The sequence below is a fragment of the Schistocerca piceifrons genome, chromosome 9, assembly GCF_021461385.2.
Source record: "Schistocerca piceifrons isolate TAMUIC-IGC-003096 chromosome 9, iqSchPice1.1, whole genome shotgun sequence".
NCBI lineage: Eukaryota > Metazoa > Arthropoda > Insecta > Orthoptera > Acrididae > Schistocerca > Schistocerca piceifrons.
This window is the reverse complement of record NC_060146.1, coordinates 130,422,806-130,450,024: the sequence shown is the minus strand read 5'-3', so window position 1 is coordinate 130,450,024 and position 27,219 is coordinate 130,422,806. Positions and strand designations below refer to the sequence as shown.

General features: G+C 41.2%; 1 protein-coding gene and 1 non-coding gene across 2 annotated transcripts in view; one reads left to right on the top strand and one right to left on the bottom strand.

The window, feature by feature from the left end:
* LOC124717211 (pyruvate carboxylase, mitochondrial) overlaps positions 1-27,219 on the top strand; it is a 371,895-nt gene that overhangs the window by 110,444 nt on the left and 234,232 nt on the right. The window lies entirely within an intron of this gene.
* Positions 2,564-2,635, bottom strand: Trnat-cgu. Its single transcript has one exon. It is a non-coding gene; the product is annotated as a tRNA-Thr (tRNA).

Sequence of the window (27,219 nt, the reverse complement as noted above, 5' to 3'; positions counted from 1 at the left end):
GAGAAAAGAGGAGAAGAGGAGAATCGAAGCGTTTGAGACCTCGTGCTATAAGGATGTTGACTATTAGGTGGACGGGTAAGAAGTCAGGCTCCCCACAGAATTGGCGAGGAGAGGAACATGAGGAAAACAGTGATAAGGAGGGACAGAGTAACAGGACATGCTTTAAAGGCATGAGGGCAGGAACTGCAGGGGAAAACATTGATTTTAATATTTCCAATAAATAAAGGGTGAAGAGTGTAAGTCGTATTTGGAGATGAAGAGGTTGCCACAGGAGAGGATTTCTTCCGGCAGGCCACATCAAGATCAAAGCCGCATCAAAATAGGCGGAAGATGGATGCCCCCCCCCCCCCCCCCCCACAAGAAAACGAAACTAAATAAGACGGATAATGTTCTCATAGGGATCATGAGAACAATGTTTGATTAATTACAGCGCACACAAAGGCGTTGACAATAGTTCTTCTTCGAAGAATCCCTGGTATAACAACACCCGCTTGTCATATACACCTTCCGTGGTTTGCACACGTAAATGTAATAGTAAAGATAATGGTTTCCCAGCCGTCGTCACTATCTCATATCACAAACTGTTCAAAGAAAGCGTTTCTTTAGATGTCTTAATTGTTTGGTTTCGGTTGCGTGTTTGGGAGAATTGTTACATTTTTCCGATAGTACCTTTTCTGACCACATGTGATTTCCGAAGATTCTATTAAGACTTGATTGTTAATGACGATACTTTAGACCCAATAAAAACAGCAGAGAAAATCTCCTCTGGAAATTCGTGTACAGTCTGCAGACGAGGAAAAAGCCCTAATAACGGATAGAGTAGGACGTACCCTCTGCCATGCATTTCAGTGTTTTGCAGAATGTGATGTATTTTCGCGCCAACGGCCCTAGCTTATACGTGTAAACAGTGGGCTAGAACATCGATTTGTAATGCTATGTTAACATTGGTAACATTTCATACAATTTAAATTATCTCACGATATGCAGAGCTTCACAATCGTTTGATGTTACTGTACTTCTAATATGAAAAGGCCTACTTTTGACGATGACCTGTATAAATCTCGGAGGATTTTAGTGTTTGACTTGTGTTGAAGCAAAATGTTTTGCAGTACCACTTGAAAACGGCCCAAAGGCGGAAATTACAATAGTGAAATAATTTCTGCAATCAACGGCGAGTATGATGTTCTTTTCAAAACTATGTAAGGTGTTCGCAAATTTCAGTTACAAACTTCTAGGACTTGTAGAGGATAGTGAGTACATAATATTTTTAATATTTTGAATAGTAACTCAGGTTTCAGACTGTAACGCGTCCACGTCTGGGGGGGGGGGGGGGGGGGGAGGGGGGGCAGGTCAGAGTTGCATGTACAGGTATGCATTAGAGCAGACAGGATGACGTGTACTACGTCAGACGGTCAAATGATGTCAGTCTGCCTTGTTGCGAGACTCCTGCAGAGACAAGAGGACGATCCGTGGAACGAGTTTTGGCCGCTGCACTAGAAACTGAAGACACACCGGGTAGGATTGGATAGTGTGTACCAAAACATGCTTCGTAGGTACGATGTCTGTAACAACGTTAGTAGTCGCCAGATTGAACCGCTGTTCTTTCATCAGTTCCCGCTTCGTACTACAGTATGCTGGGTTCTTTTTGTTTTGATATTCCCCAGTAATTGAACTGCGTAACGCCAAATTCAATTCCTCAAGCAGAAGTGGTTAAGTTAAACGTCTGTGTTGAAACCGTCGTAGAACGGAAACGTTAATTTTCCAGACATGATTTCCCGTTCCGAATATTGTATACTAGCTCCTCTGTACAAGTTCTAGAAGTTTGTAACTGGAATTTCAAAACACCCTGTATTCTGTATGGTAGGTATAGATGATTCTATGTACATTGCACAGTCACGCTGTATATGTTAATGGAAGTGAGAGATTGGTGTTTTAATTTGGCACGTTTCCTGTTCAAGAATCTCTTAACAGGGGGGAAATATTAATTTTCTTCATGGCTAGTATGCAGAGGACGTGCTGTCAAAAAAAGACAAAAGAGCACAAAAACCGGTGTGTAATGATGCAGTTAATTTAGCAATGTAATTGTAAGGTGAGCGTCTAAACAAAACAAAGCAAATTGCACATATTGTAGTTCTTGGGCTTACAACAGTTAAATTACTATAAATTTCGTTTTATGTTTTACAGAAATAAAAATTTGACCCACAGAAGATGACACACGTGTCCAAACATGTCTGGATAAATCTGAAAATAAACAAATTGCGTTTGCGTAAGGCTGATTCTCAAAACAACCCAATGTTTATACTTCGTCTAACTGAAACGAAGTGGCGATTGTGCTGACTAAATCATAAATTGTCAGCTACTTTTAAGGCGCCATGTTTCACAAAACCGCTTCAGACCTCAACATATAAACACGACAGAGATTTAGGGCTATCGCCTACCGGATGTCACACAAACGCAATGAATGGACAGTGTTTTTCGCAAAGCCAGGCTTCAATAGTTGCAAATTGTTTTCTATCTGGTGTCTAAAGGTGTAGTAGTATTGATGAATAATTTTAAAAATGGTTGCCTCCTGTGAGGTTTGAACTCACGACCCCAGGTTTACGAGACCAGTGCTCTACCACTGAGCTAAAGAGGCGCTGCGGAACATTGTGCGTGTCGTTGGTATTCACATTTGTGGGCTGCGCGACCGGTTATGGATACCTTTAGGTATTGTGTATTTCTATGTAATAAAATATTGTATATCCATAATAAAATCACTCCGATGTGTAGCTCACATTGTTGTTTCGAATTATTACTGTATTCCTTCATTAGACGCAAAACAGTTGGCTGCAGTTTGCTCACCAGCGAAAGGTATGTTGCTGTGCTGTGCGGACAAACGTTGTTTCTCGCGTTGAACAACAGTTTATTCATTTATGCAACTGCCATACGTGCAAAAGAGAATGGAGGTATTTCCCCCACGGCACGTATTATAGCCGTAACGAAAAGCACCAGATGCTATTTTTATCGGAAGATAACATTGACTCCGAAACTGCTGTGCGCAATGCAATTAAACCTGGCAGTGACAATGGTATGCACGGCTCCATTGAGCAAACGTTTGTATTTGTACGTTGTTAACTATGAGATAGGAAGCCCTGATGGTCAAGTCATGAATGCTTGCCTCCCAGATAACTAGCTCTTAATGAAAATACAAAAACGAAGAACGGCTTAAATTACCAAATGCCTGGATTAACATTACATATGTTTTTGGGTGGGTCCGCGTTTAGCAAAACATAATTTTGTTTTTGTTTCAGACATGTTTCACTGCAGTTGAAGCATCATCAATCGGTTTTTGTACTTTGACTTCTTACCACATGGTGTGGTTTTCATGCTGTATTACGTTTGTACAGTGTCTGTTGTTTTTCTTCTTTACAGTTCGTCATATTTTCATTTTTATCCTCTTCTTCGTCACTGTCAAAGTTCTGTGTATTGAGTTGTCACTGTCACTAACTGTAAAAACAATATGGCTTGGCTGAGCGGTAATTTGTATATTAATTACGGAAAGATTTTTCACATTCTTTTAAGTTTTGTCCAATGTTGACGAGTGCACATTTTGAGCTAGCTTCCACCTCCGCTCACTAAACACCGAAGCAATAAAAATATGCACGTTGTAATCATCCCGGATTGGCGTTGGGAACAGCGCAACTAAAGACGGGAAATTCGAAAAGTCAAACTGCATGTCGCTGTCTGATAACAGCTATATGCTGATCAGGTAAAATCCTTGCACTACCTCTTCGAATGACTCCAGGTTGTACAATAACAGAAAAAGATATTGAAAATTAGTAATAAAGTCACACCAACGGCGGATCGGTGACACGCCGAAGTGTTGCGTCTCATCCAAAAGAAGCTGGAAAATGAAAATAGCAGCGCAATGATTATTATCATAAATAGTATTGTAAAAAGTCATATTTTGAATGAAAGGTAGGTCAATGTAAACTATGCAGAGCTACGGAAAACGATGCTTACATGACCAGATCAGGATGGTAAAAGACAAAAGTTAACAGACAAGCATCTCTCTGTTGCCCTCGAAGAAAAATAGGAGGGCGTGCCCTCGTTCTTTTTTTCATTTTGAGCTAGTGTAAGTATTTCCATATGAACACACTGGTCCTTAATGGTTATGTCAATTATATGTTCATTTACACAAGCATACGCAATTTTATGCATAAAAAGTTATTAGTAATGAGATCTTATAACTCCTGCTTAACTCCTTGGTATAATTTATAAAGTGAGTAACGTAAAAAATCGGACAATGACATTTTTACTTCGTAGCATCATAACAAAACAAAAATATGACCAACTGTTATATGCCTTGTAAAAATGCTCCAAAGATATTACCACACTATGGTTTTTAATAAGGAGTTAGTACACAGCGGTGTTAGTGTTTCGGTATTACATTATATATATTATACAGGGTGTATCAAAAAGAATCATCCGATTTGGCACGCTGATATATCAAACTAATAAACATGTACAATGAATTTTGTTTTTTGTGAACGGGAGACTCAAAATTTTTTCTTCCTGTGTGTTCAATACGCCCTCTTGAGATGCATGGCACATGTCAATTTGGTATTCAAACTTTCCCCGCACTGCAGCGAGCTTGTCTTGAGTTACAGCTTCCATAGCTGCAGTTGCGCGATGTCTCAGTTCATTAATTATTGTTGGTAACGGAGGCGCACACTCCATCTTCCATAAACCCTCACAAGAAATTATCTCTGTGTCAGGTCCGGTGGCTTTAGAAGCCAATAATGTAAGGCTGAATCATTTGGTCCAGTGCGGCCTATCCATTGTCCAGTAATCCTGTGATTTAAAAATTCTCGCACTTCCAGATTCCAGTGTGGCGATGCCCCATTCTGTTGGTAAATTAAGTCGTTCAAATCAGTCTCCAACAGTGGGAAAAGAAAAGTTCTGAAGCATATCGAGATACGTTTTCTGTAATACGTTAAATTTTGGAGTCTCTCATGTTGTAAAATTTCATGTGGTTGTTCCGTACCATATATTCTCACATTATGTTACGCCTTTTCAGTTAACTGGAATGTTGTCTCGTCACTAAACACTAAACGTGGAAAAAACTGACATCCTCCATCTCGCCAAGAAAGAGATTACAGAACTCCACACGTTGTTGTCTGTCACCTTCACGAAGAGCTTGCAGTAGCTGAATTTTGTATGGTTTCATGTGTAAAAGGCGACGCAACACACGCCAGACGAACACTGGGGGGCTGTTCGGCTGCACAGTGAACGGATTTCTACGCACTCCATGTGGAACTGTGGCGGAAGCGTTCGACGTCTGTCACAACTGCTGCTACCTAGCGGGAGCCATGAAAACTAGTTTGTTTGCTCTTTCCAACAATACGCTACATCCATACGCTTCCCAAACACTTTGAACTGCACGGCAAGGTGTACTTCGTATTGAACCACATATTAATGTACCTCTACGCAGGGATCCTGGAAATCGCATCTAGTCCGAAAACATTTCCAGCTACTGTTGCCAGCATTGCTTGTGGCAGTACATTCCCAGAGCCCTGGATTTCACAGTATTGCCGCGGGATGGATGTTAACGAGATACTGGAAGTGAGTACTGCTGTGTCGCTTCGGCATTAACAAGAAAATCAAAAATCGAAGTCCGTGCATGTGTTCTTTTTCAAGTAAGATACCTATTTCCAAGAGAATAACTCGTGAACTGTCGTTGACTACATACGTTTTCCAAAATGCTGAAACACGATTTTGAATATACTGTAAAAGCAGTCGGAACAAGAATTAAGACTAATATCAAAGGTAGTATACCGGTTTACAACCAGATCGCCGATTAGCCTTGATTTCTCCGGCTACCGATGATTCATACAGAACGCTGATACACATCTAGAGCCTCTGACATGTCTGAAAGAACCAGAAACTTATAACGTTTTGGTAGCTGGACTCAGGGATTTGATTAAGGTATTTTGCAAAACAATCAAATATTACGTTAATATGTGGTCGTAGATGTACAGTACGGCGCTGGAACTGTGAATTCCATAAATGAGATAGATTTACAATCAGACTTAGGCGAAGTGAAATATTTATAGCAAAGACCGTAATAAAGAAGAGAACAGCTGGAAAGCTGGCACCCATGATCACAGAAACACATTTAATGATGGTTACATCTGCATTCGTACTCTGGAAACTACCTTATGGCGCATGATGGAGGGTATCTTGTACCACTAGTCGTTTCCTTTCCTGTTCGACTCGTACATATAGCGAAGCAAAACCGACTGTCTATATGCCTTCGTACGATCCCTAATTTCTCGTACTTTCTCCTACTTTCTTGTTCGCTACGGGAACTGTAAGTTGATGGCGATAGAATCGTTCTGCCCTCAGCTCCAAATGTCAGTTCCCAAAGTTTCCTCAGTAGAGCTACGTGAAAAAATCTTTGGCGCGTTTTGCTCCGATATTTGACTAAAATGGCAAAATATGTAAAAAAACGAAGTTGTCAGGTAAACGGTTCAAATGGCTCTGAGCACTACGGGACTTAACAGCTGTGGTCATCAGTCGCCTAGAACTTAGAGCTAATTAAACTTGATCAACCTAAGGACATCACACACATCCATGCCCGAGACAGGATTCGAACCTGCGACCGTAGCGGTCGCTCGGCACCAGACTGTAGCGCCTAGAACCGCACGGCCACTCCGGCCGGCTTGTCAGGTAAATTTAACTTCTCTCATATTTAGCAATGGAGGAACGGTCGTCGTTGGTGGTGGCGCGAGTTCTTCCTACTGCATTTGATACTAATCTAAAAAGAATGCGATTATTTAGGTTTAAAATTGGCTCCTGAAATTTTTACCGTTTACGAACCGTAGTAATTTAACACGACCATCAGTTCTGTGGAAGTTCTATCTGACAGAAGCGGGAGCTGCAGATCAACAGTTCGGAGACGATGGCCAGACCACACTTGCTCAAAACGATCACAAGTCACTCGCTGTTAAACGATCACCAAATAATCTCAGGGGCGCGATTTGCTTATAGCAGAATGAAATCGGTGGCTGAACGGGAATTGCATTCGATACGTCTCTTTACCATACTCTGCTGAGCTCGCGGTTCCAGCTAGCTTTCCTGGAACAACTACTACAAAAACCATAATTCACGTACATCTTAAAAACTGCGGGGAGAAAATTTACTTATAAATGAAAACAAGAATGTAACACGTTTTTAACATTCAATTTCACATGAGATTTATATGTGAAACGCCCTGCTTAAATTCACAGGACAGAAAAGGTAGTTGGAATTGTGGAAAAGGGCCAAAAGGGGACTGTGTTACACTGAAGCACATACAACTTTATTAAGTTGTCCAAACAATACAGCAAAAATTTTTGAACTTAGTGTGGCATATTCAGCCGATAACTATCTTACGCCTTAAGGGCACAACCACTTAAATTTAAAAACGGCTGATAGCCATTAACTTAAAATTCAGACTCAAAACAGAATATTCAGGAGACAGAAGGCCTCACGTTAAGTTAGTTCTAGAATTTGGCTGAAGGCCCAACAAATCTTAACACTTGAAAGGCAAACAAGTTTAATTTAAAGGCGGCAGAAGCCCCACACAGTCTGATACTTGAAAGACAAGAACTTTAATTTAAAAACGGCTGAAGGGCGATTGCTTAAAACAACTAAAATAATTTTTAGTAGGCAGAAGGCCCAAAGCTTTATGTTTAAACAATATTTTACACAGGCTGAAGGCCCAAACAGTCTAAGATTTAACAAGTAAGGAATTTAAATTTTAAAGCTGCTGAAGGCCCATTATTTAAAAGCATACAAATTCAAACCATCGGCTGTAAGCCATTAAAATACACAATCAAACTCCAATAAGAAAAGTCAGCACAGCCAGCGGCACTCAGAAGTTTCCGGGGGTCGGTCTGCACTTGAAATATTAACGTTCGCTTAGGGGAGGTAGGTAGTCAGCCCAACTATGTCCGATCCGCCGGCAACCCAACCAAGAGACAGTCAACGGACCCACCAACAAGACAACTTGCTTTCCACCCGGCCAGTACACAAGGAACTCCAAAGCCCAAACGTAAAAGCACGTAGGCGCCCACAACCAAGTATGCATAAGCTGTCAAAACTACACACACGTGTTGGACAGCGACAACACGGTGAGGAAAGGACACTGCCTGAATTGTACGTCAGCGGCCAGGGCAGGTAACCGGAACGCCAACGGCCACAAGGCAGAAAATTCCGCTGGTGCTCTTGGACTTCAAATAACCAAAATTCAGTGGAACTCCACCGGATGGTGGCCAGACCTTCGCCAATTCGAACACTCGCTGTTGCTCACGGGAATACCCCCAACAGCCAATAATGAAAACCAACGGCACAATGTGAACAGACTGGCTTCGGTAATTAAATCACCACCCAACTTTGATATCCTGGGTCGGTGAGCCACGAACCTCGTAGCAATCGGAACAGCTCCCACACAGTCTGACACTGCATAGAGACCGCCAGCGGGTTCGGCCCACTGCGCCACGCGGAGATTTCCTGGCTGATCCACGCCAACCGATCGACTGCCACACATCAGCACGGAGACAACACTAAAATAGCTGAGCAGTCGACATCACAAACTACACACAGTTTCACGAACACTTGCACGAAGTACTAGACAATACTAACAGCAGCGACTGTGCAATAACCAGGACGAATCACGAGTCGGCACACGCAGGCAACCCATAAGCGATCGCCGGCCGACATACACGTCGTCCGACAAGACGACCGACCGACGACCAACAAAGGTGGTCGGCACTCAAGGAATATGTATCGGCAACCGACGGGCGAGTGATTGCTGTCCGGACCTCGCTGCAGCCGCATCCCGACTGACTTCTGCCGCGTCCTAAGTCAAACACTGCCAGGTCCGAACTGTGATGCTAGCGCCTCCCAACTCGCTGGCAGATCCGAACTCACTCGCAACACACAACCAGGAAGTAGTAGCAGTCAGCAAAGATAATACGCCAGGGCTTATATCGATAAGCGCCGCTGCTGCTCTCACGGGCAGGCAAGGCGGCAACTCAGTGACACCAGTAATTGAAATTAACATAATGAGGTGGTAGTACAGTAAAAACAGGATGTCAAATGAGATATGGCACGAACACGAGCCACGCACGGCTCAATATCTACTACAGGCACACTTACACAACATCAGTTTGCTCAGTTCGATCAGTTTGCTCAATTCAATGAGTTTGTTTTCTGAGAGAAGCTCCGCTCCTCACTTTTTTCTTAAAACATGTTGTTGTGGTCTGCCGTTGGTTTTGCTGGAGCTCCCCACGCTGCTCTATACTGTGCAAGCCTCTTCATCTCCGAGTAACTACTGCAATCTATATCCTTCTGAATCTGCTTTGTGAATTCATCTCTTGACCTCCCTCTACAATCTTTACCCCTCACACTTCCCTCCAATACTACTTAGGCGATCCGTTGCTGCCTCAGAACGTGCACTACCAACTTATCACTACTTCTAGCCAAGTTGTGCCACAATTTCCTCTTCCCCCCCCCCCTCCCCCCGGTTCCATTCATTACCTCCCAATTAGTCATGTAATCCTACCCATCAGATCTTCAGCATTCTCTTGTAGCGCCACATTTCAAAAGTTTCTATTTTCTCCTTATATAAACAGTCTATTTCCGTTGTTTCACCTCCATTCCAAACAAATACTTCCAGTAAAGACTTCCTGACGCTTAAACCTATGCTCGGTGTTAACAAATTTATCTTCACAAATGCTTCTTCCTTACTTCGCCCTTCCTCAGTTATTTTGCTGCCCAAATAGCAAAACTCACCTACTTAGAGTTTCATTTCCTAATCTAATTTTCGCAGCATCAACTGATTTAATTAGACTACATTCCATTATCCTCGTTTTGCTTTTGTTGTTGTTCAACTTAATTTCGTTGTTGTTCAGCTTATATCTCCCTTTAAAAAGATTTTCCATTGCGTTCAGCTGCCCTTGCAAGTCCTTCGCTGTGTCTGACAAAATTGTCATCGGCTAACGTCAAGGTTCTTATCTCTTCCGCCTGGAGTTTAATTCCTACTCTAGGTTTTTCTTTTGTTTCCTTTACTGCTTGTTTCCTTTACTGTTTGCTCAATAAACAGACGGAATAACATCGGGCTAGACTCAACCCTGTCTCACTCCCTTCTCAACCATTACTTGCCTTTCGTGCCCCCTCGACTCTTGTAACTGCCATCTGGTTTCTGTACAAATTGTAAATAGCCTTTAGCTGCCTGTATTTACCCTTGCCACCTTCATAATTTGAAAGAGAGCATTCCAGTCAACATTGTCAAAAGCTATGCCTTAAAACATGTGAAACTAAAATTCCTCCGATTCGTTTAAGCCACAGGCTTATTTATTTGGTAAAGTTGGTCTTAATTTGCAGTTCATACGCGTTTCATTATTTTTCTTAGACAACTTCAAATATTAAGATACTAATCAATCTTGATTGCAATAATTTATTAAATACTAAAAATTCATGTCAGATAGTAACCGGTTTCGATTTTCTCAGAAATCTTCAGACCATGTCCCTGAAACGTTAAATATTAATATTATTTGGAGGGAACAGGCGTCAAAATTACACATTTCACCTACATAATATGTACAGACTGAAGTAATCTCAGAGACTACAGCGGAGGATTGGTAAGTGTCGGAGAACACAGGTTTGTGAGCCTGGTAGGAGAGCGTGAAAACACTCGAAGACAGACGCAAGTTACCTTGCGTTTCGAGAATCAGCATAAGAAATGCATGCCTTCTAAGTGTCACTTCATCACGAAGACAACATAAGAATACAGCGCGTACAGAGGCATTTAGTCATTTTGCCCACGCCACAATTCATTGTAACAGGAAGGAACACCAATATTTGGTGCACAGTTAAATATACTCTGCTATTCTCTTTGCACTGGTTTGCAGAGGCGTAGGCGAAGAGCGTATGTGTCAGACTACAGGTATGTATGAACTAGATCGAACCAGTTGTAAGGCTGATTACTGAAACAGCGTAATTCTCCTTCCGTGCGATTCCACAAAACGAGTGTAAACAAGCCACGTAGTTGCGCAATCTGGCACGTAGCGCTATCAGCGAGCACTTGCGGTTGCATCACACAAACAGATTTACTCTACAGATACAAAGCAGTAAATAGCGCTCGTATCTAAAGAGATCTTACGGTTTCCACGCCGGCCACGATCTCTGGACTTGGCCCCCACACTTACTTACCAAAGAAAAATATCAAATGCACTGATTGAAGGCCAATTTCAGGCTCGCTGGTTCCATGCGGACGAATATGTGCAGGCCGCTACTTCACCCGAATGTCTTGGGAGATAAAGTCCTCTCAGTATTATAGGTTAACCTACATTATAAGCCTCGATTGGACGTCCACAGAACAGGTACAGAACAAAGTTGAACTACTTCAGGGCATGAAATCAAATAACGTAAAGTTCCAAATTCCCTTCCCTTTTGGCCAACTATGAACCACGAGATTAAGTCTTTCTTTCTCATTTTCAGTTTCTTCTCGTCCAACAATTTTTCTTCTTCCCACCATGTGCCGCTTTTCTTTAGACCGGTTTGGATCCCGGTCACTTCTTTTCTGTGCCCTGAAATCTTAAAATGTTAAACTATCTGAGGTATGAATTAAACAAGGCCTTCAGTCACAAATTCTTCGTGTTTTATTAACTACACGATGCATTTCGGAACCTGTGGATCCATCGGCAGGTGTACTTTGTCTTAATACATGTTTTATTTCCTCTCCTGAATGTGGTGAAATGCGTATTCCCGTCACGAAAGGTTTAATGTTAGGTTATCAATTTCGTAAGTCGAACGCGGAAAATATGTGCAAAATAGTGGAAAATGAACAGTGTAAACTTACCACATAACGCAAAGAAAGCATTTTCAACGTTTTAGCATTGCCTGACATTCTTTTCTCCGTCGTTTTAGTACACGTCACTTCATTCAGGATGTACATTTGCACACATCTGTTTATAAACACTTCACAGATGTTTTGTACATGGTGTTGTCAAATATGAATTTATTCGTAGTGCTAAAAATATAACTGTAAAAAATTGACATTTGCTAGGAATAACTTTAGAATAGGTCTTTAAAATTACTGAAATAACTATGGTTTGCGAAAACTGTTTGTTCATTTAACATAGATTCTGGTGTTAAATTTTGTGGAGGTATATATCCAGTTGTTCTAACAGACTTAGGGTCTTACCATTGGGTTTGATATGTAGTATTACTAAATTGTTTTCTAGACTGTTGACATGGTTTGTTTCCTACATATAGTTTGTGCAATGACTGATTTTTCGAAAGTCTTGAGCCTGAAAGAATTTACATGTTCCTGAAAACGGGTCTTGAAGTTTCTACCTGTTTATCCTACATAGCAGGTAGGACAACTGGGGCATGATGCTTTATACACTCCGCTGTTGTTGTATGTTTGTGTATTTCAATTTACATTATGGATGAGTAGCTTTCCTAACTTATTATTGGTTGAGAATGCAACTGTTACATTTGTTTTTCTGGAAAGGTTGGCCATTTTTTGTGATATGGGGCCCAAGTATGGGATACTGGCGAATATTTTCTCTTCTTTCACAGTGTGTCCATTCGTTATCTTGATTTTTTGTATTTGTCTGCTTAAATTGACAATTGTTTTGGCTGTGTAGCCACTGCTTAATGCAATGCTCTTTATTGTATCTATCTCATTCTTGACAGTGTTTTCTTCTAAATCAAGGGAGTGTACTCTGTGTACCATGGACCTAAACCCAATGGTAAGACCCTAAGTCTGTTAGAACAACTCGAGATATACATCCGCAAAATCAAAAAACCAGAATCTATGTTAAATAAACAAACAGATTTCGCAAGCCATAGTTATTTCAGCAATTTTAAAGACCTGTTCTAAATTTCTACCTTGCATATGTCAATTGTTTATAGTTATATCTTTAGCACTACGAATAAATTCATCTTTGACAACACCATGTACAAAAACATCTGTGAAGTGAAGTGAAGTGTTTATAAACATGTGTGTGCAAATGTACATCCTGAATGAAGTGACATGTACAAAAACGACGGAGAAAAGAATGTTTGCCGGTACTAAAACGTTGAAAATGCATCCCTTGGATTATGTGGTAAGTTTACACTGTTAATTTTCCGCGTTCGACTTACGAAATTCATAACCTAACAGTAAACCTTTTCGTGACAGGAATATGCACATCACCTCATTCAAGAGAAGAAAGAAAACGTGTATTAAGGTAAAGTACACCTGACGATGGACCCACAGGGTCCGAAATTCATCGTGTAGTTAATAAAACACGGAAAAGTTGTGACTGAAGGCGTTGTTTAATTCATGCCTCCAATGTTTCGAATACAGTCACGTTTTAAGCTGCAAGATATGAATAAAATTAAAATGTTAAATTTACATTTTGACTCTGAAAATTTCTTCTACTGCGCATTCCCCTTTGATGTTGACTGTTTCTAAATACGCTTCCTTACATAAAAGTTAAGCATCCAGAACGAGAGGAGGAATCGAAATGAAACTTCACGGATTGAGAGGGTATATGATATTACTTCAGTAATTGCAATATGGAGTCAGTCTTACAAGGAACTAGGTTGTTTTTGATGTAGTCTTCAGTCCGAAGACTGGTTTTATGCATCTCTCCACGCTACTGTATCCCGTGCAAGCCTCTTCAGCTTTGAATAACTACTGCAACCATCCTTATGAAGCTGCATGGTTCCATTCCTCGATCTCACTCGACAATTTTTATCTCCCCCCCCCCCCCCTTCCACACTTCCGACCAGTGCTAAATCAGTGATCACTTAATGTCTCAGAATGTTTCCTATCTTCTAGTCAGGCTGTCCGAGAAACTTTCCTCCCTAAATCTATTCAGTACCTCCTCATTGGTTGCATGATTTACACATACCGATCTTCAGCATTGTTCTGTAGCGCCACATTCAAAAGCTGTTAATCTCGTGTTGTCTGAAATGTTCATCGTCCATGTCTCATTTCGACAAAAGGCAACATTCCAGACAAATACCTTTAGAAAAGACTTCCTAACAATTAAAGCTATATTCGATGTTAACAAATTTTTCTTCAGACACTTTTCTTGTTATTGCCAGTGTGTTTTACATCCTCTCTGCCACGGCCATCTTTAATTACTTTACTAAGCAAATACCAACTCATCTACTAGTTACTGTCTAGTTTCCTAACCTGATTCCCTCACCATCACCTGATTTGACAGCATTCCGTTATCTTTGTTTTGCTTTTGATGATGATCATCTTATACCTTTCTTTCAAGACATTGTCTATTCCGTTCAGCTGCTCTTCAAAGTTCTTTGGTGTGTCTGACAGAATTACAATGTCATCGACAAACTTCAAAGTTTTTATTTCTTCTCCGTGAACTTCAGTTTGTACTCCAAACTTTTCTTTGCTTTCCTTTAATGCTTGTTCGATGTACAGATTGAATAACATCGGGGATCGGCAACAACCCTGTCTCACTCCCTTCTCAACCACTGCTTCTCTTTCATGCTCCTTGATTCTTGTAACTGCAGTCTGGTTTCTGTACAAGTGCGGTAAATAGCCTTTAGCTCCCTGTATTTTATCCCTGCTACCTTCAGAATTTCAAAACGAATATTCATCAGCATTGTCAAAAGCCTTCTCAAAGTCTACAAATGCTATAAGTGTAGGTTTGCTTTTCCCTAGCCTATCTTCTTAGATAAGTTGTAGGATCAATTCTGCTTGGGTGTTCCTACATTTCTCGGGAACTGAACATGATCTTCCCCGAGGTCAGCTTCTACCAGTTGTCAGTATGAGCCCAATAATCAGTGTGGCGCTTGCAACCCCTCTAGCAGGGCTGCAAGCACTGATTCGTTTGGGAATGCTGTCATGAAGCTGTTGTACCCTCTAGTGAGGCAAGCTGGCGCACAATGTCGTAACTGGTCCTTGGTGTCCTAGATGCAGTCACTAGGACAGAGTTAACCTGCAAGCTGGATCCACCACACATGTTCTATCAGGGACGAATCCAAGGATCTTGCTGGCCACAGGAATACCTCAACATCACACATGTCATGTGTGGACGAGCAGTGTCCTGTTGAAAAATGCCACCATTTCATTTTCCTGTTGAAAAATGCCACCATTTCATTTTCCTGTTGAAAAATGCCACCATTTCATTTTCCTGTTGGACACTGCCACCATTTCATTTTCCTGTTGGACACTGCCACCATTTCATTTTCCTGTTGGACACTGCCACCATTTCATTTTCCTGTTGGACACTGCCACCATTTCATTTTCCTGTTGGACACTGCCACCATTTCATTTTCCTGTTGGACACTGCCACCATTTCATTTTCCTGTTGGACACTGCCACCATTTCATTTTCCTGTTGGACACTGCCACCATTTCATTTTCCTGTTGGACACTGCCACCATTTCATTTTCCTGTTGGACACTGCCACCATAGCATCGTCCTGCTTAAAAATGCCACCATGGTACTCTCACGAGAGAGGTAACATATCAGGACTAAAGATGTTCATGATGTTAGAGTTCCCACGATCCCTACATACCGTAATCTGAAATCATTCCCGATGCCACCTCACACTGTGACGCCATGAGTAACATTGCTGTACCTCTGCAAAACATTGTAAGAAAGGAACCTCTTCGAGAGTCGCCACTGTATTCGCCGACGATGGCCAACCAGGTTAGTGCAGAACCGGGACTCACTGTTGAACACAGTGTGACGTCATTCATCAGCACTCTGTACTTCCTTCTCTGTGAAGTTTGCGGTGTACCACTTTCAGTTCAGCATATTTTCCCAATGTGTGTCCTATACAGTGATATTAGGACAGCTCTCTGTCTCGATGGAGACCTCACCAGTGAATTGTCAGGCCTCATCCCTAAACTGATGGGGAAGAAAGGCAGACTAATGCATTATAACTGCTGCGCTTTTGGAGAAAGCTTTTGTCCCCATCCAAGATATTGGCATGCTGACTTTTCGTGAGGGCGCTGATGGCCATGATGGTGAGCGCCCATCACGTCAGATTATCGTTACCTCCTGGTGATAGCACCTTTCCAGATGCAGCCGTTTGTGTTGGAGGCAAGGGACGGTAATTCCATAGCCTGGTTGCTGCAAGTCTCCGACCACTAGTGCAGTGCGACACAGACTGGTGCAGGGAGTCCATTACTTGTTCTCGGATTGCAGGGGTTATGATGTCCTTGGTGGACAGTGCGGCGGACCTCCCTCATATTGGTCAGATGTGGTACACCGCAACCTTGACGATAGGCATTCGTACTCTCACGTTCCCGACCAGTCCAGCGTCGGGCCACATTCGCTTTCGAATGCCCCACAAACACGTATGTTGCGCGATTCGGTCAGCAGGCCAAATGGAGATCTACAATGCGGCCTATTTAGTACTATCTGGTGCTGATAACGTTGTCACACATGAACGTGCGCGAACGTCTGATGCCGTACATGCCCATTATGCAACTCTGCCAGGTCGGGTAACAACACTAAACACGGTCAACGATATTGTACTCTGGTGGCCATTCTGTCATAGGGAATTGCAATTCGATTAGAGTTCTCACACACACACACACACACACACACACACACACACACACACACACACACACACTGAATGGTGTGTACTTGCACAGTGTTATCCGATCATGTCTTCTGGGTGCTTCATATTTCCCTAGGCAGTGTACGTATTTAACTTGTGATTAGTCGTGTTGTTAATTTTCTTTCCCAGAGTGATTTGAGGGTTGGCTTACAAAAATACCTTTGTTTCTTTATTTTTCTTACGTTTTTATCTATTTCATGAATGCTTCGTAATTTCCAGACGTCTTTGCTTCTTATTGGATCTCAAAACGTTCCTCCTGATTTTACCAGTTTTTATAGACGTCTCTTTTGAACTTTTTTCACAATTCTTGAAAGTCTCTTCGGGTTTGCTGCCGGATCCTAAAATCAACTCGATTCGATATTTCGCCGATCCAGCTGGTCGCCATCTTCAGCAGAATGCTGCTTCTGCTGATGAGTCCCGCTGAGAACTGACGCCAGGCTGCAAATCGACGTCATATATACGCCTCCGTACCGTACATGGCGCATGCGCCGCCCATCACGGTTGCTGCCCTCCAAGACAGAGCAGGTGGCGCTGCCCTTAGTATAACACCGGCGGCAACAATATATTAACTCAGAGATTTTCGAACACTCGGAGTGGCCGCACCGAAGAACGCTATGATTTTATGCGGGATAGTATAGGTTTCCACGTCCTGCTAAGGGGAAACCCTTTGTCTCTGTTAATTAAATTATCCGCCAACCGGAAGTGTTTGCAACTATCACAGTTTCCCCAAATTTCTTATAGTGTCCGTCACTTAAGCAGTTTTCTGCTACTGCCGCTTTTTCCGGCTGTTTAGCCTCTTATGACAGCTATGATCCATACACCTGCCATGAACTGTGCGAATCGAACGGCCGATGCAAGCCTTCCCACATTGACACGGAATTTTGTATACACCGGGTTTGAAACTTCCTGGCAGATTAAAACTGTGTGCCCGACCGAGACTCGCACTTGGGACCTTTGCCTTTCGCTGTGGCTAAGCCATGTCTCCGCAGTATCCTTTCTTTCAGGAGTGCTAGTTCTGCAAGGTTCGCAGGAGAGCTTCTGCAAAGTTTGGAAGGTAGGAGACGAGATACTGGCAGAAGTAAAGCTGTGAGTACCGGGCGTGAGTCGTGCTTCGGTAGCTCAGATGGTAGAGCGAAAGGCAAAGGTCCCGAGTTCGAGTCTCGGTCGGGCACACAGTTTTAATCTGCCAGGAAGTTTCATATCAGCGCACACTCCGCTGCAGAGTGAAAATCTCATTCTGGAAACACCGGGTTTCCTAAGCCAGAAATCATCTTTTACAGAGCCGAGTAGTGCCCTAATCTTAGGTGGATGGAACACACTCGATATGTTAAAATTCCTTAAAATTCTTCTAGTCTCAAGCGATATGTCCCCAGCATAAGGAATAAAGGCCACCGATCTATGTTCCTCCTCATGCACCTCCAGTGATGGTCCAAACTCCGTAACCCGACGAATTTGTTTCTCTGAGTATCCATTTTCCTTAAAAACAGCCATCAAATGCGCAAGTTCTAGGGTTAAGCTACCCGCGTCGGAAATGGCATGTGCTGTGCGTACCGAAGTCCCAAGGACGCCACTGCGTTGGTGTGCTGGATGACAACTCTTAGAATGCAGATACCGATCTGTGTGCGCCGGCATTCGGTGAACACTATGTCCCAAAGTACCATCTGGTGTTTTATAAACCATAAAGTCTAAAAATGGGGCACATTCAACCTCCATGGTAAATTTAATGGTCCAAAACTCTATTAAGAGCGTCACGTCCTTGTGACCAGACGAAAAAGGTATCATCCACATACCTCCAGAAGCACGTTGGTTGCGAAGCCGAAGTCCTCGGTGCCACATCCTCGAATTCCTCCATAGATAAATTGGCGACTAAGGGTGATAAAGGAACCTATAGCCACAATTACGATGATCATATCAGTCGCAACATCAGAGAACCTTCCAAGCAGGTGGAAATGATGTGGATATGAGATACGTGGGTGCTGGCTTGGTCGAGCAGTGGATCGAAAACAGCTGATTAAATTCCTGTGAAGTGGTATGTCTTAGCAAAATAATCTCGCTTGAAAAACCCGTCGTCTGAAGACTTATCACACGGATATCAACACAGCTTCCGCATATGAGGTATTTCCCTGATGTGAAACCACTCAACTACTATGCCTGAATCACTTCTCGAAGAAGCCTTGAATGACATGAACAAAACATTGATAAGTCGGATTAAATTTGAGACGAAAAGGATATGATTTTAGTTTTTTCCGTTCATTTCAAATACCTCCGTCATTTAAATATACAGTTCATCAAATTGTGTGCTAATTAACACATTTGCCATTTATTATGAAAAAATGTAAGCCCTCTTATTTCTAACTAGCAAGCCCGGTAATGTTTCATAATGGATAAAATGATTGGGTATTCGATATACAGTCGGGGAAACAGCTTATAACGATGTCGAAGGGACCGACGGTTACGGTCGTCATAACCGATAGTCGTACAAACATGGTTTTTGATTTGTTTGATGATAAAAATTTCGTAGCTGTAATTTTTAGGGTGCCATAGAGTTAACCCTTAAAAAAGTAAATACTGTACACATACAGTATTTATAATATGTTACTTGTGTAGAGGAACTGAACAGGATTTTTCTTATGTTTATGCAGTACATGGTTCAAAATGGTTCAAATGGCTCTGAGCACTATGGGACTCAACTGCTGAGGTCATTAGTCCCCTAGAACTTAGAACTAGTTAAACCTAACTAACCTAAGGACATCACAAACATCCATGCCCGAGGCAGGATTCGAACCTGCGACCGTAGCGGTCTTGCGGTTCCAGAGTGCAGCGCCTTTAACCGCGCGGCCACTTCGGCCGGCTATGCAGTACATGCATCAATAGAATTCCAGTAAGATGTAAAAACCATTAGTAAGTAGCAACAATGTAAATTGTTCAATAACGTTGAGCACGGCATTGGATAATGAGTGAGAGAAAATGGTCATGTTTAAAACTTGAAGTTAAGGGAATTAGGCTAGGAAACGAGACACTTGAGGTAGTAGACGGCATTTGCTATCCGGGGAGCAAAATAACTGATGATGGCCGAAGTAGAGGGGATATAAAATGGAGACTGGCAATAGGGAGAAAGGCGTCTGCGAAAACGAGAAAGTTGTTAACATCGAATATAGATTTTAAGTGTTACGAACTATTTTCTCGACTTGTATGTCTGGAGTGGAGCCGTGTATGGAAGTGAAACATGGACGATACAGTTCAGACAAGAGGAGAATAAAAGCTTTTGAAATTTTCTGCTACAGAATAAGGCTGATGATTAGATGGGTAGATCACGTAACTAATGAGGAGATGCTGAATGGAACTGCGGATACAAGAAATCTGTGGCACAACATGACAAAAAGAAGGGATCGGTTGATACGAGACATTCTGAGACATCAAGGGATTACCAGTTTGGTATTGGGGACGGGGGTAAAAATCGTGGAGAGAACCCAAGAAATGAATACAGTAAGCGGTTTCAGAAGGATGTAGGAACCAGTAGGTAATCGGTGATGTAGAGGCTCGCACAGGATAGAGCAGTATGGATAGCTGCATCAAACCAGTCTTTGGACTTAAGACCACAACACAAATGATACACCTTTGTTCAAGTTACTGTATGAAAAAAAATTAATCAAGATTTCTCGTATGTTTCTCTTTAAAATGTTCTACAACTGTGACGTATTGTACCTAATATATTGAAAGTACGTAACGCACACAACCGCAGAACATATACTATATTCCGCTTCTCTACTTCGGAAAAATAACAAATATTGAAATTGAATATTCCAGTTTCGCATGATCGCAGCAAAGACAGTGTTGTTAAGGTTTAACCAGTTGCTTCAACTTGAAAATGCATTAACAGGAACGCATACGACTATATACTGACCTACCTAAGGTAATCAATTATAGTTGTTTACTTTTTGCATCTGAGACGTGCGTAAGCGTTTTGCGTTTGGCTACGTATCCGTTTTGACGTCTGATTTCAAACCAACAATCTGCGGAAAACAAAGAGTTTGAAAATAAGCGTTACATTCTTGTTAGTAATCCCCAAATATGTAACAAACAAAATTGAACATTGGACGGTATATAACCCATATATCGCTCTTAAAATGGAATAAAAACATATCGTTAAATACGACAAGTCGCAATAAGCGATTTCGGGCTAACGGATGTTTTAAATATAGCATTCACATAGTATTTAGGCGGGACCATTAGATCTCGATGTTACAGCCTATAAGTAGTTAAAAGACCACCTCCGCCTGACTGCATATCCAAGTTTTCTCACCTCCCACCTAACTGTCATAGTACTTGCAGTGGACCGTGATGCAGTTTGGAATTCCTATAATAGTGGTCTGGATAGATTTCTGCTTGTTACACATTACGACCCTCTCTAGTCAACGGAAGAGGTCGGCTTGTTAAGCTTTTGTGCTGTAAATGCCTCTTCACATTTCCACTTCGCTATCACATCGGAAACAGTGGACTTAGTACTTGGCAGCAGAATGTTTTTTGGGGTTGTCCGGATACTTTTGATCACAGTGTAGTGCAAGGGTCACTCCAAAAGAAATGAACACTATTTTTTTTAAATACATCTTTCATTCTACATGTTTGAAAGTTTTACAGTGTGTAGATACATTCTTTAGGAACAATATTTTCATTTCTCCGCATAATCTCTATCCCTCTGAACTGCCTTACGCAGTCTTGGAACCAGCACCTGTCTACCCGCACGGTAAAATTCTGGACCAACCTGTTGGAGCCACTGTTTGGCAGCGTGCACAAGGGAGTCATCTTCAAACCTTGTTCCACGAAGAGTGTCTTTCAGTTTCCCAAAGAGATGATAGTCACATGGAGCTAGGTCAGGACTGTAAGGTGGGTGTTTCAGTGTTGTCCGTCCGAGTTTTGTGATCGCTTCCATGGTTTTCTGACTGACATGTGGCCGTGCATTGTCGTGCAACAGCAAAACATTCTGCTTTTGCCGATGTGGTCGAACACGACTCAGTCGAGCTTGAAGTTTCTTCAGTGTCGTCACATATGCATCAGAATGTATGGTGGCTCTACTTGGCATGATGTCGACAAGCAAGAGTCCTTCGGAATCGAAAAACACCATAGCCGTAACTTTTCCAGCAGAAGGTGTGGTTTTGAATTATTTTTCTCTTGGGTGAATTTGCATGATACCACTCCACTGATTGCCTCTTCGTCTCTGGTGAAAAATGATGGAGTCATGTTTCATCACCTGTCACAATTCTTCCAAGAAATTCGTCTCCACCACTCTCGTAGTGTTTCAAAAGTTCGCTGCATACCGTTTTTCTTGTTTCTTTGCGAGCCACTGTCAACATCCTAGGAACCCACCTGGCACAAACCTTTTTTAACGCCAACACTTTCAGTATTCTGCAAAAACTTACTTCCCCTATACCAACGTAGCGTGACAATTCGTTCACTGTGATGCGTCTGTCAGCAGTCACCAATTCGTTAACACTCTGCACATTGTCTGGAGTGTTTCAAAACCAAACATTTGAAATGTGTGAATCTTAAAATACATCATCGCAATCATCCTATGGTAGAAGTTAACACAGTCAAATTCCTAGGACTAAATGTGGACAACAACTTAAAGTGGAGACCTGAGTTTCTCCTGGCGTATACAACTTTCAAATAACTTCCGGGAATTCAGCCAGGTAACACTTTCAGCGACAGCCGATATTTCGGCGGGAGAACACCCCTGCCTTGAAAATTGCGGGGTGTTCTCCCGCCGAAATATCGGCGGTCGCTGAAAGTGTTACCTGGCTGAATTCCCGGAAGTTATTAGAAACTTAAACTGGAGTACACATATTGAGTTCCTATCAAATAAACTAAGCAGATTTGCATTTTGCAATGCAAATACTAGCAAACTCTACTGACATGAGTACACGAAAAATAGCATATCATAGTTATTTTGAATCTGTCATTAGGTATGGTATCATTTTCTGGGGAAATTCAAGTAGTGTATCTCGAATACTAAAACTGCAAAAGAAAATTATAAGATACATGTGTAGTGCACAACAAACAGAATCTTGTCGCCCATTATTTCGGAACCTGCAAATCCTCCTAACACTTCCCTCCATATACATTTATGAAATTGTAATCTTTGTACACAGCAGACAAAAATTATTTGAGGAAAATCATTTTAACCACACATACAACACAATAAATAAAAATAATTTTGTTACCCACACACCATTTGAAATTATATGCACGAACTCCACAGTGTGTGGGGATAACAATATATAACAAGTTAATTGGCAAAAATATATTTAATATGAAGCCATAGTGTCTAAAAATAAGGCTACAGCAGATTCTGTGGGAGAAATGCTGCTATTCAGTAGAAGAATTCATAGATGATGACATGATAATTTGAGCAAGGGGTAATTAATTGTTAGTCTTTTATTGTATGTGTAATAAAATTGTATTATTATTATGATACCATTTGTTAAAATCAGTTGTAATTAATTGTTAGATTTTTTATTGTATGCGTATTTTTATATTGTATTATTATGATACCATTTGTTAAAATCAGGTGTTGTATGTACTGGTAAAACTTTACCAAAATTTTGACGTGTCTCCTGTACCTGTATCAAATGATTTTGATTATGTACGTTGTGAGACTGACAAACCACAATTCACAATATGAGGCCTACCGCTGCGAGGACAATCCTCAATATTGCTGTGCCCGCTTTCATCACGTAGCCTGCTTGCCACCGACTAACTGTACTGCGATCGACAGCAGCAACTCCATATTAAAACAACAGCTGAGTCCTCAAACTGTGGGGCTATCAAGTACGGGGTCCCACAGGGTTCGGTCTTAGGTCCTTTACTGTTCTTGATATACATTAATGACTTACCATTCCACATCGATGAAGATGCAAAGTTAGTTCTTTTTGTTGATGATACAAGTATAGTAATAACATCCAAAAACCAAGTGATGTAATTGTAAATGATGTTTTTCACAAAATCATTAAGTGGTTCTCAGCAAACGGACTCTCTTTAAATTTTGATAAAACACATTATATGCAGTTCTGTACAGTAAATGGCACAACTCCAGTAACAAATATAGACTTTGAACAGAAGTCTGTAGCTAAGGTAGAATTTTCAAAATTTTTAGGTGTGTCCATTGATGAGAGGTTGAACTGGAAGCAACACATTGATGGTCTGCTGAAACGTCTGAGTTCAACTACGTATGCTATTAGGGTTATTGCAAATTTTGGTGATAAGAATCTCAGTAAATTAGCTTACTATGCCTACTTTCATTCACTGCTTTCGTATGGCATCATATTCTGGGGTAATTCCTCGTTGAGTAGAAAAGTATTCATTGCTCAAAAACGTGTAATCAGAATAATTGCTGGAGCCCATCCACGGTCATCCTGCAGACGTCTATTTAAGGATCTAGGGATCCTCAAAGTATATATATATATATATATATATATATATATATTCACTTATGAAATTTGTTGTTAATAATCCAACCCAGTTCAAAAGTAATAGCAGTGTGCATAGCTCTAAGACCAGGAGAAAGGATGATCTTCACTATGCAGGGTTAAATCTGACTTTGGCACAGAAAGATGTAAATTATGCTGCCACAAAAGTGTTTGGTCACCTACCAAACAGCATCAAAAGCCTGACAGATAGCCAACTAACATTTAAAAATAAATTAAAAGAATTTCTAGATGACAACTCCTACTACTCATTGGTTGAATTTTTAGATATAAATTGAGGAAAAAAATTAAACATTAGTGTCATGCAAGATTTTGTGTAATGTAATATCTTGTACAGACATCTTTTATTAATCTGACACGTTCCACATCATTACGAAGTGTCGTATTCATGATCTATGGAACAAGTATTAATCTAATCTAATCATACACCTTTTTCAACCTCTTGTGGATGCTTCCCAATGTCTCGTTTTCACAGCACAGGAATTCTATGACAGCACGTTGCTTCTGACGAACGTCAAGTGTAGTAGCCATCTTGAAGACATGCTGTGACGGCGCCACTCGCGGGAACAGGTTGAACTAAGTTTGAAAACAAGCGGGAAGGATGTAAAACTTTCACACATGCAAAATGAAAACTGTACTTTTACAAAAATAGTGTGCATTTCTTTTGTAGTGACACTTGTAGTACAGACATTAGGAAAGTTCTGTTATTGAATTTTTTGTCGGGTGTCCTAAAAAGTTAAAATCCGGTGCGGGAGGAGAGTGGATAAGGACTGTCTGGCGGTTAATCTGGTGATCGTTTTGGGGGCCAGCTCTCCGCCACGGCAAGAGGGCCGGAGCCAGGCGCTTAGCGGTGGAGAGGCGGCCTATCTGTGAGTAGAAGTGGCCGCGGTCTCTGGCAAGGCGCCGCACGGCTATCGACCGTCCTCTCTCCTCACCATAAAGAGCCGCTGCGCTGTGCCTACATCCGTAATCTCTAGAGCCTGATCAAAATTACTTGACGCTTCACCTGACGGAATTGATTTCCTCCAAACAGAGCGCTCAACGTCAGGCCCAAAACGTTCGACGTTGCCAAACTGCCACAACAATTCGTCAGTTCACTTCCAATTCCTTGTCCAGCAATTTTTTCTTTTTGAATGGTGGGCTCCATGTGGTTCCCAAGTTGTGCAGCAACCGTAAACCATAAAATTACCAAATAAGCAGCAACTAGTCGCAAAATCATGTTTTCTTTATTTACTTTTGCATATCGATTTCAACTGATTAACAGCCATCATCGGCGTTACAAATACAAGAATAAAAATAAAAAAATTAATAACAGTGACCAAATGAATAAATGTACATAAAGCAACGTAAAACCAATTAAATGTATATAGTCGCATTAAACCATTTAAAATGCACATACAAATTTACCTTCCAACGAATATGTGCCCTGAGTAGGAACACTGTCTTAAGCAGAGGTCGAACATAAAGTGATACATCGAGCATTGACTATGACAACGAGAAACTATAAGGGGCGCTGCAAAGCAAACCTGTCCTCTATGCGAAAAGATACAGCAAAAAAAAATGAACATACAAAGTGAGGTAAAATAGCAATTTTCTTATCCCAACTTAGTTTACTTTACATGGGCATTCAGCAGCGTGGCGCCATCTGCCGAAAAAATCCGATCTTCCTGAATATCATTAACTGTACGCTAGATGGATGCAAACACCGTTTTACGTTTTGGCATTATGATTTTTTGCTATTCGATAATATGATAAATAATTTTTAAAAATTTTTTCTATTGTGTGGTGCTCACCTATGTTTGTTCCTTTTTTACTAATTTGTACAATCGCTTTTTGGCTTGTATAACTGTACTATGTGGTTGACAAAATCTTTGTCAATATATCTATTTTTTGTAGATATTTCAGTATTTTATCATTATATTTTACCTCACTTTCTTCTTCTCATTTTTATTTTAGCTGTATCTTTTCGCATAGAGGGCGGGTTTGCTTTGCAGCGCCCCCTTACGGTTTCTCGTTGTCATAGTCAATTCTCGATGTATCACTTTGTTTGACCTCTGTTTAAGGCAGTGTTACTACTCACTGCACATTCGTTGAAAGGTAAATTTGTATCTGCATTTTAAATGGTTTAATGCGTTTATATACATTTAATTCGTTTTACGTTGCTTTATGTACATTTATTCATTTGGTCACTGTTATTATTTTTATTTTTATTCTTGTATTTGTAACACCGATGATGGCTGTTAATCAGTTGAAATCGATTTGCAAAAGTAAATAAAGAAAACATGATTTTGCAACTGGATGCTGCTTATTTACGAATTTTATCTTTTTTTTTTCGATGAAAAGCAAAGGCGTAAACTTTGACTGGCATCGGAATCCCACTGTTACACGCAGAGGTAAGAACGGATATGTGGAAATAGTATGTTGAAGGTAGGAGTGAATGTCCGATGACGCGACATAAGAAAAAACGGGAGTCAGTCTGGAAGGCACGGACATTCCGCTATTAGAGACCTCTAGTAGACTGATCATAAAGCCCGAGGGCATGGACAACATTCCTTAGGCATTTCTAAAATCGAGAACGAGGCCACAAACGTCTTGGAATCTCATGCAACCAAGTTCCTGAGAAGAATAATACACAGAAGAAAGGTAAAGGAATTTGAGGATCGTTTGGACAACAATCAGTTTGTCTTTCTGAAACGGGACGCGTGGGAGTAACTTAAGACGTTGCGTTGGGTAGCGGATTAAGGCTTACGGAAACTGAGAAAGCTTTCGTACGGTTTGTGGAACTAGAAAAAGGGCTCCATAATATAAAATTGTGCATAGTGTTCGAAATAGTAAAAGTAAACTGTTGGGAAAGAGGGCTGTTATTCAGTGTGTGACAAAACCAGGAGGGAACGATACGAATGGGAGTGCTGAACGAAGTGCTCGAATTATTAAGGGTTTGACAGGAATGCGATCCTTCGCCCGTATCATTCAATCTGTACATCAGTAATGACGGAAATGAAACAAAGCTTCAAGAGTGGGATTGGGATTTAGGGTGAAAAGATATCAGTGAAAAGATTCGCTGATGACACTGTTATCCTCTGTGAATGTTGCGAAGAATTACGGAGCATC